Source organism: Dromiciops gliroides, chromosome 4 (genome assembly GCF_019393635.1).
Source record: "Dromiciops gliroides isolate mDroGli1 chromosome 4, mDroGli1.pri, whole genome shotgun sequence".
In the NCBI taxonomy this organism is placed as follows: Eukaryota; Metazoa; Chordata; class Mammalia; order Microbiotheria; family Microbiotheriidae; genus Dromiciops; species Dromiciops gliroides.
Genome location: NC_057864.1, coordinates 75,787,611 through 75,801,622, shown reverse-complemented (window position 1 = coordinate 75,801,622; position 14,012 = coordinate 75,787,611). Strand labels below are relative to the sequence as shown.

The 14,012-nt window shown below is 43.0% G+C and overlaps 1 protein-coding gene across 12 annotated transcripts in view; it reads left to right on the top strand.

Moving 5' to 3' along the window:
* Positions 1 to 14,012, top strand: part of RGS8 (regulator of G protein signaling 8) — a 68,889-nt gene that overhangs the window by 50,287 nt on the left and 4,590 nt on the right. The gene's annotated exons all lie outside the window — the stretch shown is intronic.

Here is a 14,012-nt window from a genome sequence, read left to right as displayed (position 1 = left end):
TATTGTTCTGGAAGAGCATAGAATCAGAGATTCAAGAGTTGGAAGGAACCTTAGAGGTCATCTATTCCAGCCCCCTTCACCCCTAAATCTTTGATTATATGGTTGTGAGTAGTATAATTTGAAAAATAATAGCTGGTATAAATAGATTGCTTCAGGGTCTGCAAAGAGCTATACAAATATGATCTCATTTAATCCTCATAACAGTCCTGAGATGTAGGTTCTATTATTATCCCCATTTTACAGATGAGGAAACTGAGGAAGATAGAGCTTAAGTGAGTTGACCAGTGTTACACAGCTATTAAATGTCTAAAGGCTGGATTTGAACTCAAATCTTACAGACTCCAGGTCCAGCGCTCCATCCACTGCCCCATCTAGTTGCCAGGTCTGAGATTTTATTCGCATAGGGAACTCTTGGTAAAGAAAGTCTTTCTGTCAATGCAGATTTGTGACTGTTTTGTAGTTTATAGTGTTAGAGAACTACTAGAGGTACTTAGATGTTAAATGACTTGTCCACAAAGTCAGGATTTGAATCCAGAGTTTCCTTATGCCAAGGTATACAAAACCTTTTGGTGTTACCAAATTTTTCGCAACTCCCACTTCCAGTTACTTGACCCCATATGGGGTCTTGACCCACAGTTTGAGAAGTTTTGCTCTAGAGAACTTTCTCTAAATGGGCAGGAAAGAACGATGCCTAACTCGTACTGCAGTCACTGCCAATTAAAGGCACCTTCACAGTGCTTAAGAAAATAACTTGTTCTCTCAAAGACCCCTGAGCCCAATATACTAAGTGGTACAGAGTCAGACATTAGCCTGGTCCCTGTCCCAGGCATCACAAGTCCAGAATTTTGGGTTGATCCTGTACAATTGGGCTTAGAAGACTGCCTTTCTCCCATGGTCTCAATACCATGTTGATCCCTTGATCTCTACTCTTACCATACAGTGGGGGGCCTTGGATTTAGGCTGTGCATTTTGTCCAATATTTGCTTAACAGATGATTTAAAAAAAACAAAACAACCCAAGCTGTCATCTTGCATTTGTCTAAGTTGCTAGTAGGGTTTTATTTGCCTGATGCCCATCAAAAGCCAGGTCCAATGTCAGGCAAGACAGATAGCTGTTTAGTTCACATGGAGGGGGCACATAATAAAGAAACTTAGCTCTATGCCTGTGTATTACAGATATACATGCATACAAATGCATACATATACACATAGTTCACATGTATATACAGTATAGATGGCTGCTAGGTGGATAGAGCATTGGGCTTGGAATCAGGAAGACTCATTTTCATGAGTTCAAATTCAGCCTCAGACACTTATTAGCTGTATTACCCTGGGTAAGTCACTTAACCCTGTTTGTCTCAGTTCCTCATCTGTAAAATAGGTTGGAGAAGGGAATGGCAAATTACTCCAGTATCTTTGCCAAGAAAACCCCAAATGGGGTCATGAAGAGTCAGACATGAATGAAATGACTGAACAACAATAAAATATATCTATTTGTGTATGTGTATATATATATATATATACACATCCATACATGTGTATTATATATTATATACATACATACATTTTTGTATATTTACATATATTTGTATCTTTCTGTAAATACACTACCTTTCTCTCTCTCTCTCTCTCTCTCTCTATATATATATATATATATATCTCAATAAATTGAGAGAGAGAAAGGTAGCATGGTATTGTGGATTCAAAGTCAGGAAGAACTGGGTTCAAATCCTACACCAAACACTTACTACTAGCTGGGTGACCCTGGGCAAATCCCTTAAACTCTCTTGAGTCTGTCAGTTTTCTTGTTTATAAGATGAGTGGGTTCAATTGTATACTCTCTAAGGCCTCTTTCAATTGTAAAGTTATGATCCTATCATATAATTAAATATTTCAATATATAAAAATAGATGTTTTGGTTTGGATCTCTAATTTCATCAGTATGAGGACTCTTAGTTTGGCAAATTACTCCGATGATGCCCAGCATCATCTTGTCTGCAGCTTGTTGTCTTAAAGAGTTCCCCAGTCTCTGAAAACCTAGGTGACTTGCTCATGGTCACACAACTAACATGGGTCACAGGTAGGACTTGAAGTCTTTTTGGTTCCCAGGATATTCCTCTGTTCCTTAGTTTCCTCTACTTTTTATAAATTCTCAAGCTTTAAATGCTCTGAATTCTATTCTACCTGGCATATAGGATTCTATTTTGTGCTAAATTGTAACAAGTGCCTCATAGCAATCTTACAGATGGGGCTACATATTATCGTGAGTCGAGTCTCCAAGTCTCCCAAGGATGGTAACAAATATCCAGTGGGGACTGTTTCTGTGTGCAGGGGGTAGGGGTTCATGAGTAATTTTTAAACTTTGCCCAGGGTGAGCAAATGCTTTGGACTCCCTCTGTGACTTCTCCTTCCTCAACTGGCCAAGTCAGCTTCTCTGCCTCTCCAGTCTTTGACCACCCATTCTCAATCTCTTCATCGTCAAACTCTTCCCCCTCCTCCCATTTGTGAAGACCCAGTTTTTTCCTCTTATGTAAGAGCCTGAAGGGCTATGCTAGCAGCACATGCCATTGCTATTGGTGTACTCTTGGAGATTTTGCAAATCTTTATTAAGGACTTATAGTCTGCCAATTCTAGGTACTACCCTTTGACTATTTATTGCTGCTGGAGTGACATCCATGCAGCGCAACATGTGGTTTTGGGTTTCCTTCAAGACCCAGCTCAAACATACCTCTCCTGCATCCTGAGCTGCTGGTGTTTTCCCCCTAAAATTACCAAAAATCTAGTCTGTATTTTTTCTGTATGTTCAATTTACAGATATGCTAGAATGTAATAATAATAATGATAATAATAACAGAAAACATTTATATAGCACCTACTATGTGCTGGGCTCCATGCCAAGATCTTTAGAATGATCTCATCTCATTCTCACTACAATGCTTGGAAGTAGGTTCTTTCTCTTTTACAGATGAGGAAACTGAGGCAAACAGAGATGAAGTGACTTGCTCAGGGTCACTCAGCTAATAAGTGTCTGAGGTTGGATTTGAACTCAAGGTCTCACTGATTCCAAACCAAGTGCTTGATATGTGTGTGTGTGTGTGTGTGTGTGTGTGTGTGTGTGTGTGTGTAAACTAAGTCACCTAGTTTTCTAAAAGTAAGTTCCTTGAGGGCAGGAACTTATTTTTTTGGTCTTTCTTTGTATTTCTATCCTTTGTTGTTTGATTGTTTTTTTTTCTTTATATCTATATGTAGGGACCTGAAAAGGGCATTTGCTAAAATGTTAAAGGGACAGATCCTCCAACAAGCATATACATTTCACCTTTCTTGGAGGGTAATTCTATTCAGGTCAATGGGTAGTTATGAGGTACTTTTGCTATGGGTAGAGGATATAGAAACAAAAACAAACAAAATGACCCCTGCCCGCAAGGAGCTTACATTTTCCTGAGGGGCTATAAGTACAGGTTAAGGGGCAGCTAGGTGGCACAGTGGATAAATCACTGGCCCTGGATTCAGGAGGACCTGTGTTCAAATCTGACCTCAGACACTTGACATTAGCTGTGTGACCCTGGGCAAGTCACTTAACACTCATTGCCCCGCCCTCCTACCCCCCCCCCCCCCCATAAAAAGTACAGATTAAATCAACTCAAGAATAACCTATAGGCTTCAAACCTGTCAGTGAGTTGGGTGGGTGGGTGGGTGGTGTTTGCCCCAAGCATGTGAAGACTTCCCTAGGTGGAAAGGGCAGATGAGAACAGTTTGTTCCGACAGTCACAAGGACAGCTGAAGCATGTGTTCTGGAGTGCTAAGAGCTTGGCCAGACATTGAAGACACTTGAAGTCACCCACTGCATCCCAGGCCATTGACAGTCTTCTTGACTTTGGAACTGCCACTGGACTTTCAGGACGTTAGAAGAGAGAGTGAGGCCGACGACTTTGTGCAACTCTGCCTCAAGATTGAGTCAAGACATTACACCATGATGTCATTGGTCCACTTCGAAAATGAGGGACAAACAGCAGCAACAATAACATGTACATAGATGAGTAAAGACAAAAACATGCAAAAGAAATGCAAAGTGACTTCAGCAGGGGCAGCAGTGATGGTGGTGGTAAGCAGAATCAGGAAAGGTCATGCCCATGAGCAAACAAATTTTGCTTTTCTGAAAGAGAGGTACCCTACAACATGTACTGAAAGACTTCCAGCCCCTTCTTAAAGACCTCCAGTGATGGGAAACTCACTACTTCCTGGGGGAACTTGTAGTTTTGGACAGTTGTAATTTTTGGCAAATGTTTCCTTATGTTGAGCTAAAATCTACCTCTTTGTGATGTAAATGTATTTTCTGGTTCTGCCCCACAGGCTGAGCTCAGGAACTCTTGTCTCCTCCTCATGGCAGTCCTTAAATCTCTGTACATCATAATAGGGATTCGATGAAGAAACTTAGCCCCAGAGATGGGAAGTGGCTTCCTCAGGGCCACACAGCTGTTAACTGGCAGAGCCAGGACTGTGAGACAGGCCTGGCCTGGCCAAACCTGGGCATAAGACTCAGCTCAAGAGCAGCTTCCTTCCAGAAGACTTTTCCTAGTTCCCCCAGCGGCTAGTGACATTTTCTTTGCAGATACCTCCATCTACTTCTCTTTCCCATTAGAATGGAAGCTCCCTAACAGCAGGAACTGTTCTTGTTTTGTGTCCTTAGCCCCAGTGCTTATCCCAGTGCCTGGCACACAGTAAGCCCTTAATAAATGCTTGATGGTTGAGTTGGCAACAGTTCTAGTTGTTGAGAAATCATTCAAATATTTTAACCATGTCTTCCTTTGGGACTTTATCCCAATTCTTGCTGATTTCTTCAGAGCTCAAGTGGGAGAGCTTCCCTCAGCACTTGTCTGGACTGAATCACATACTTATATTCTACACTGGGCTCTCCTTCAGCTCCCACCTCAGCCTCACTGTGAGCCTTTGGATAAATTACTGTGCTTCTAATAAATAGCTTCCTGTTTTCCCAGTTTTTGGTTAGTGTCTTACACAGAGATGCCAAATGATTCTTAGGAATGTGCCGTTCTAAATTCCTCAGGCTCTCATTTTAGTCTTGTAGAAATACTCCGCACAACTGTATATCTAAGAAGATTTTATTAGCTTGCCAAATCTGGTCCCACCACCATCACAAGTGCTGCTCCTATCTTTCCTTATCTTCTTTTTACCTTTTTACTATTTCTCTATTTTCTGCTATGTCCAAGGTGACATAAACACATGTTCAAATACTCAGATGGAGCTGTGATTTCATGGATTTGGTTGTCCTTTCCAATAGTACAGATCACAGCCCATCCATTCCTGCCCGAACTGTGAGACTCCTTGTCTGAACTCTCCCATCAGTCATACAAAGGCAGTCTAACCAACATGCTGGAAGCCTTTCTCACTTTCTCCTGACATTGAGAAGATACTGCTAGAGTATTTGGACTGTCCACTTCACCCAGCCCATCTTTTCTTTGAGGTGGCTTAGTGGATTGAGTACTAGATTTGGAATCAGGAAGAACTGAGTTTGAATCATTCCTCAGACACTTACTAGCTCTGATTCCAGGCAAGTGGTTTTTCTACCTCAGTTTTCTCATTTGCAAAATGGGAGTAACAATAATTACATCCATCACATAGGGCTATCCTGAAGCTCCAGGTGAAATGAGATGTTATTTGTAAAGCACTTAGTGAGGTGCCTAGCATCTAGTAGGTGCTTAATAAATGCTTATTTTCTTTCCTTCCTAGAAGTAGCTGGCAATATAGTGGATATGAGATCTGAGCCTAGAATCAGGAAGACCTGAGTTCAAATCTAGATCCAGATACTTAATAGCTATGTGGCCCTGGGCAAGTCACTTAATCTCTGCCTCAGTTTCCTCAATTGTAAAATGAGGATAACTAATAGCATTTACCCCTCAGGGTTGTTATGAGAATCAAATAAGAACATTTATAAAAAGTGCTGAGCACCTTTTGCCTATAGAAGTAAAACAAAGGCTTATTTTTCTCCCTTTCTTTTCAAGTGAGCTAATATATTTAAAACACTTTTCAAAACTTTAAACTCTGAATAACTGTTAGTTATTATTTTTCCTATTATGCATTTCCTTGATGACATAATTTTTTTCTGCAAAGTTTCTCATTGGTTATATGCAGTCTCCTAGCACATATCACTCACCCCTACCTTTCCAATCTTCTTACACCTTACCATCCCCACCATCCCTCTGGGATCCAGTGACAGTGACCTCATTGCTATTCCCTGTACAAGTCACTCCATGTCTGGGCTCTGGGAATTTCTTTGGCTTTCCCCAGGGACTGCAACGTTCTCCCTCTTCTCTGCCTGCCATTTTCCTTCAAGTCTCAGCTGAAATTCCACCTTCTATCATAAGCCTTTCTCAATTCCTCTTCATTCTAATGATTTCCCTCTGTTGAGTGTTTCCTAGTTATCCCATATATGACTTGTTTGTACATAGTTGTTTGTAGAATGTCTCCCCCATTGGACTGTGAGTTCCTTGAGGGCAGAGACTTTCTTTTACCTTTTTTTTTTTATCCTTAGTCCTTAGCACCTGCCTAGCATATAACAGGCACTTAAGAAATGTTAATTGACTCCTTACTAATGTATGCCAATCAGTCAACAAGCATTTATTAAGTACTTACTATATGCATATAATACTGGTGTCAAGTGATGGGTATAACAAGAAAACAAAAATATGGGGGCAGCTAGTTGGTGCAGTAGATAAAGCACAGGCCCTCTATTCAGGAGGACCTGAGTTCAAATTTAGCCTCACACACTTGACACTTGCTAGCAGTGTGACCCTGGGCAAGTCACTTAACCCCCATTGCCCTGAAAAAAACTAACCCAGCAACAAAAACAAACAAACAAACAAAAATATGGTGTCTGCCCTCAAGGACCTGATGTTCTAATGTGGGAGAAATTATGAAAATAACTGTTCATATGAGCTATCTATCAGCTAGTTAATTTTTAATTCTTTGGGGACTGTTGTCATCCATGCCTCATCGACATGCAGCAACTTGAGTAAAATGTTAGCATGAAAAGGCAGATTTTTGTTTCCATGGAAAGTCTGAGGTCATTTGAGGAGCTTTGCAATTTCCTGTTTTCTGGCTCCTTTTCAACTCTGGACCCAATTTACTAATCTCAGAGGGCACAAGAACATGGTCTCCAAAAAACCCAGGCAGGAAACCCCATGGATAGAGTTTCTCGTGAGGAGTAAACCTGAAGGGGAGAGAGAAGAGATGATGACTTTACTGGCTGTGAGCCTGCCTGCCTTCGTACGTGCCTCCTCCTCTCACCCTTCAAACTCAGGCAAGTTTATTTTAGCTGCTGGGCACGTGTGATTGAACATGTCTATTCCCTGCACATTTGCAGAATGATGCTCGGGTCCTTGGGGAAAGCCCACCTCTTCCAGTCTGATCCCAAGGCTGCCCTGGCGCCATGCATGCACCCTCCTGATATGGGTATGGGTGAGGTGGCAGGGCTTTAGTATCGAGAGACAGTTATGCGTCCTGTTACAAAGAAGGCGCAGCAAATGCAAAAGTCGATGATGTTAATAAATCTCACAGAGCTTCTGGGAGAGGGTCTGTGTGAAAGCAATTCTCTGGTTCCAGCTAAGCACAGTAAAAGGACTTTCAGAAGGGAAATCATTTTTTGTTTGTTTTTTGTTTTGGTTTGGTTTTTGAAGAGAAGGGGAGGGGAGGGTATTAGCTAAAGGGTGGGGGTGGGAGAAGGAGGCAATGATCAGGGGGAGGGGAGGGAAGAAAAAAGGGCAAAGGTTGGGAGGACAAAATGGGGGAGCAGAGAAAGAAGATTAGGAGGCAGGGAGAGAGGAGCAGGTGAAAAGATTGCTGGGAGGAGGTAGGAGGTAGATAGAGAGGGGGAAGAAAAAGATGTGAGTGGGAAGAGAGTGCCTGACTGGGGTCTCATCTAATTAATTTGCCAGCATGTATAAAAACAGAAAATGTGGGGAACAAATGCAGAGCCGGGGAAGGGGGAGGCAGGGAGGGAGCTGTCCTTTGAAGACTATGGGGCCTCCATCTGCTCCCCGGAGCTTGGTGGTGGGGTCTGTCAGGAGCCCTGACAACTCTCTCCGCATGGTCATTGTTTGTGGCCGGCCCTTTGTTTGTGCAGAGTGACCCCTCCCCCTCCTCCTCCTCGGCTTCTCCAGTGAGTGCACAGAATATGAAAAGGAGAGTGAAGGGGTGCGATTGGGGTATGGTGGGAAGGGGCAGGAAGTCCAGAGAGTGATGGAGTGGAAGGGACCAGGTGTCCATTCTCTGCAGTTCTTTATGAGCTCTGTAAAGGCATCTTGGTCACAATCTGTTCCCTAGCCAGCTGTCAATTGTTCCAGGTGCATCCAGGGAAAGGACTTGGGAGGGGTGACCTTTTCTTTCCTTTTTTCTTCAGCTCTCAATTTCCTTAAAACAACATAAGACACTTCAGATTTCTTCTCGTTCCCACTAAGGACCATACTCACCAACCTCATCTGCTGTTAGTCAGTCAGTCAATAAACATTTATTAAGTGCCTACTATGTGCCAGGCATTGTGCTAAGTACTGGGCATACAAAAAGAGGCAAAAGATAGTGCCCCTCCTCAAGGAGCTTACAGTCTAATGCAGCTATCTACAAAGTATAGACAGGATAAATTGGAGATAATCAACAGAAGGGGTCATCATCCTGCTTTCAGGTTTTATTCTCCAATCCACTCAGTGGTGCCTAAAAACACAGGTTACACCCCATGACTACAGAGGTAAAAACCTTCAGTGGATCCCCTATTGCCTCTAGGGTAAGAGGCAAAATCTTAAGCCTGGTTTGAAAGACCTCCCGATGGTTTGCCCTCTACTTACCTTGTCAGCTTCATCTCATTCCATTTTCCTTCATGAGTTCTTCTTTCTAGCCAAACTGATTTATTGACTGTTCTCTGAACTGGGTATCAGAACTCTCTCCTTCAGTTCATCTTCAAAGACCATCCTTCCTGCTTAGCATCAGCCAGCCGGTGAGGCAAGGTGCAATAATGAAGCCTTTCCTATGTAGCAGGCATTGCACCAAGCAAGCTCCGGAAGAAGGAAAGAAAGAAAGAAGGAAGGAAAGAAAGAAGGAAAGAAAGAAAAAAAAGAAGGAAAGAAAGAAAGAAGGAAGGAAAGAAAGAAAGAAAAAGAAAGAAGGAAAGAAAGGCCAAAACAGTCCCTGTCCTCAAGAAGCTTACATTCTAATGAGGGGAACATGGAAATAACTGATGAAAAGTCATCTCCAAGGGGAAGAATAACAGCTAGGGGGATAAGGAAATACTTCTTACAGAAGATGAGTCTTGAAAGGAAGCTAGGGAAATGAAGAGGCTGAGTTTTCTGAGGGGGCAGAAAATTCTGGGTAGAAAGGACAACCAGAATGAAGGCTAGGAGTTAGGAGCATTGTGTTCAGGAATAGTAAGTAGGCTAAGTGTTATCTGGAGAATTCTGGATTTCTTGTCAGGTTCAGCTCAGATGCCACCTCTTGATCCCTCCTCCCTGACAGTTAAGGCTTCCATTTACCTTGTTAATTGATCTGGGCACTTGTTTTATGTTCTCAATAGTATGCAAGCTTCCTAAGAGCACAGAATACTCTGGTTTTTGTCTTTCTGTGGCACTTATTATAATGCCTTGCTCACAGTAGTTGCATGATAATGATAGCTAACATTGATGTAGTGCCTGCCATGTGCCAGGTACTGTATTAAGTGCTTTTCAAATATTTATGTCTTTTAATTTCTCACAACAACCTTGGGAGGTAGAGGCTGTTTTGCTACCCCCATTTTACAGATGAGGAAAGTGAGGCAGAGGTGAAGTGACTTGCCCAGGCTCACCCAGCTCATAAGAGGTCATATTTGAACTCCAAACTCAGCTCTGTATTGAATTTTTTTGGGGGGTGGGGTGGGGCAATGAGGGTTAAGTGACTTGTCCAAGGTCACACAGCTAGTAAGTGTCAAGCGTCTGACGCTGATTTTAACTCAGGTCCTCCTGAATCCAGGGTCTGTGCTTTATCTACTTCGCCACCTAACTGCCCCCTCTATTGAAAATTTAATTAGATGCAGTTTCTCATTGATTAAATGCTTGCTAGGGACCAGGCATGGATCTGGAGAAAGGTATTGTTGCCACTAGACTGTGGAGAGTGCTGGGGTTGAATCTGTCTGAAATCGCAGGGAATTTTGACAAGGCTTGTTTCTTAAGGAGTTTTGGCTCGAGATTTAGGTAAGCTCTCTCTGTGCCATGGTTGGAAAATATGACTACTGGAGCCAGAGCCATCTTGAGACTTGGGGTGAATTTTTGGTGAATTGAGGCAATTCTCTAAGTAATGGGAATTATCTGGCTATTTTGGATAATTGTCTCAATTCTTGGACCTCATCATGCATAGAAGAGGTAGAGGCTGATGAGCACCAGACTTGTGAGCCCAGGACTGTTTCTGGGACTGATGGTGGCTTCCTTTGTTAGGGATTACAGCAGGTAATACTTAATGCTTGCAGTCCTATCCACCACTATTTTGCAGATGCGGATAAGCTAATGCCTAGGGAGGGTAAATGGTTTCCTGGAATTGATCCAAGAGTGGAGAAAAGAACAGGACTCTGATTTTCTCTCCGATGCTCTAATGCCCAGCTACCCTCTTTGGTTACAAGGCGGTTCGACTCTATTTCACTTGAAGAGAGTATGGCCTATCTGATGGAAGGGGGGAGGTAGAGGACTATGCCCCAACTCTTTGCAAGATGCTATTAAAAATTGGAAGTCGCCGTGTACGGCAAAGCCAATCAGGGACTCCCAGCCTGTTTTCTATCCCTGTTAGGGACCAGACTTGATAAATCAGAGCCAGAGAATTCGCCCCATCCTTGCCTCTCTCTAGCATTCCCACCAACACATCTTGCTGAGGTCCTTCAGGGACCAGGTATGTATTAAAGTTGTACAAATAGCTTCTTTTAGAAGCCCTTAAGCACCCTTAAGTTCGTCCCTACTAAGCTGTCCTGAGTTGTTCACTCAAACGAAATCGTGCTATAAGGGGCTTAGCACTGTGCCTGTTACAGAATTTAGTATGGCTGAGATCAAGTTGCCTCTTGGGCTGCCTTGGGTGAGGTTTTTAAGCAAAGGCTTGGTGATCACTTGTCACATATGTGGTAGAGGAGGTTCCTATTCAGGTACAGGTTGGCCCAGATGACCTCTGGGGCATCTTATAACTTTAAACTTCTGTGATAAATGAAAGAACAAAGGGTTATAAGCAAATGCTGGCTCGAGGCAAAATTAGAGTTTTGAAGAGAGTAGCCATAGACCCTTTTACAAAGGGAGGAAATAGGATTTGACTTTGAAGAATGGGTGGGATCTGGATAGGGACCGAGGGTCTAAGGAGGGTGGAAAAGGGGGAAACAGAATGGACAAAGGTACAAAGGCAGGACTGGGTATGCCACGTGGACTGAACTTGATGAGAATGTCGGCTACTAACTAGGCAGCTAGGAGAGATAAAGTGGGGTCCCTTGATGGAGGGCTTTGAATGCCAAGCAAAAGAGTTTGGATGTAATAGAACCTGGAGCTTGATGGTGATGGAGGTGGTGATGATAACAGGCACTGTGCTAAGGACTTAACACATATTATCTCATTTAATTCTAACAACAGCCATGAGAGGTAGCTGCTCTTACAGTTAAGGAAACTGAGGCAGACAGAAGTTGCCCAGGGTCACATAGCTAGTAAGAGTCTGAGGCAGGATTGAAACACAGGTCTTCTGACTCCAGGCCCAGCAGTCTATCCATCACCCCTTCTTTACCCTTGGCTGAAATCACATCTTGCTTCCTGGAGAAAGGAAACCACAAGGTCCCCCAGCAGAAGCCACCTTTCTACCTGGTGTGGTATCTGATCTGCTTTTTTTTATTGGTTCAGTAACTCAGTAATGAGTCTTACATAGCCGGAAGCAAGAAGAGCCTATCTGCCCAGGCTAAAGTTTCTGCATGGTCACCTAGGGAGAATCTCTGCATATGCTAAAGCAAGAAGGGGAAGGGGAAGTGGGCATGGGGGGGAATGGGCCTTTTCCCTTGGAAATGGAGAGGAGGGGGCAGCTAGGTGGCACAGTGGATAGAACACTGGCCCTGGAGTCAGGAGGACCTGAGTTCAAATCCAGCCTCAGACACTTGACACTTATTAGCTGTGTGACCTTGGGTAAGTCACTTAACCCAAATTGCCTCACCACCCCCCCCAAAAAAATAAATAGATAAATAAAGATAGGAAATGGAGAGGAAGGGATGACTTTGAGAAAACTGAAAAGGAAGAATCCGCAGGACTCAGGAACTGATACCTAGGTTGAAATGCCAGTCCTGCCCCCGAGCTGGTTGTGTGACATTGGGCCAGGCAGACTGCGTCACCTTTCTAAGCCTTGCTGTAATAGGTGGGTGTTGTTGGACTGGGTGAACTCTGAGGTCCCTGTCAGCTGTAAGATGTTGTGATTATAAGAATGGTTGTGTAAGTGATGGGAATAGGGGGAAATGAGGTGAATGAGGTAGAAACTATAGAATTTACTTTAGACCTTCCAGGCCCATCTGCCCTCAGGCAACTCAGCTGGGAACCAGCTTCCTTAACACCACACTTCCAATGCTCTGGCTGATCCTGAGAGTTTGTATTCTTAGAATGGTAGGTGGCGCAGTGGATAGAGCACAGGCCCTGGATGCAGGAGGACCTGAGTTCAAATCCAGACTCAGACACTTGACACTTACTAGCTGTGTGACCCTGGTCAAGTCACTTAACCCCAATTGCCTCACCCTCCCCCCCCAAAAAAAAGTACAAAGTGGGACCTTCTCCTCTTTCTGTGTTTCTATGGTGGCACTTACTCATCCCACATTTATTGTGCATACTGTGTGCCAGGAAACAGGAATGTAAGTACAATAAATGAAACAATCTCTACTCACAAAGAACTTAACATTTTAATATTATCCTGGTCGACAGTGTGGGTCTTCGGGGATGAGTGGGTTTGTTTGGGGTGGTTGGTCTAGACCTGACATTTCACTGTTGTATGGAGGTTCCCTCCATTTCATGGTAACCCATTGTCTTAGACACTAAGAGGTTGTATTTTGTCCATAGTCAACAAGTGGACAAGTTTGTATATGAGACAGGACATGAATCCAAGTCTTCCTGACTCTAAGGCTGACCCTCTATATGCTACGTCACTCTTTTACTCAGTCATGAGTGGTAAATGATAGTTTGTTGGTTATGATGCAGTGAGATATAACATATGCCCTCAATCATATTACGGTTTTCCAGAGAGGTAACAAGTAAGGGAGAGATTCCCAAAGTAGAAATAGGAGAGTGAAATGTGGAGTGACAAGGGGACTTTTTTGCCTACTGTAATCTTCTAGGTACAGTAGGTATATCCTGCACACATGCACTGTCATTAATGGAGGAAGATAAATAAATAAATAAAAGCATTTTATTATTTTCCAGTTATATGTAGAGATAGTTTTCAACATTTGTTTTCATACGATTTCTAGTTTCAATTTTTTCTCCCTCTCTCCCCTCCCTCCCCCCCTCCCCAAGACAGCAAGCAATCTGATATAGGTTATATATGTACAATCACATTAAACATATTTCTGTATTAGTCATGCTGTGAAGGAAGAATCAGAGCAAAAAGGAAAAACCTCAAAAAGGAAAAACAACAACAACAAAAACAATAGAAATAGTATGGTTCAATCTGCATCTAGATTCCATAGTTCTTTTTTTTTTTTTCTGGATTTGGAGAGCATTTTCCATCATGAGTCCTTTGGAACTATCTTGGACCATTGTATTGCTGAGAAGAGTCAAGTCTATCACAGTTGATCAATACACAATATTGTTGATAATGTGTACAATGTTCTGGTTTTGCTCATCTCAGCAACCAATCTACCTTTTTTTTGGGGGGGGGCAATGGGGGTTAAGTGACTTGCCCAGGGTCACACAGCTAGTAAGTGTCAAGTGTCCGAGACCTGGTTTGAACTCAGGTACTCCTGAATCCAGGGCCGGTGCTTTATCCACTGTG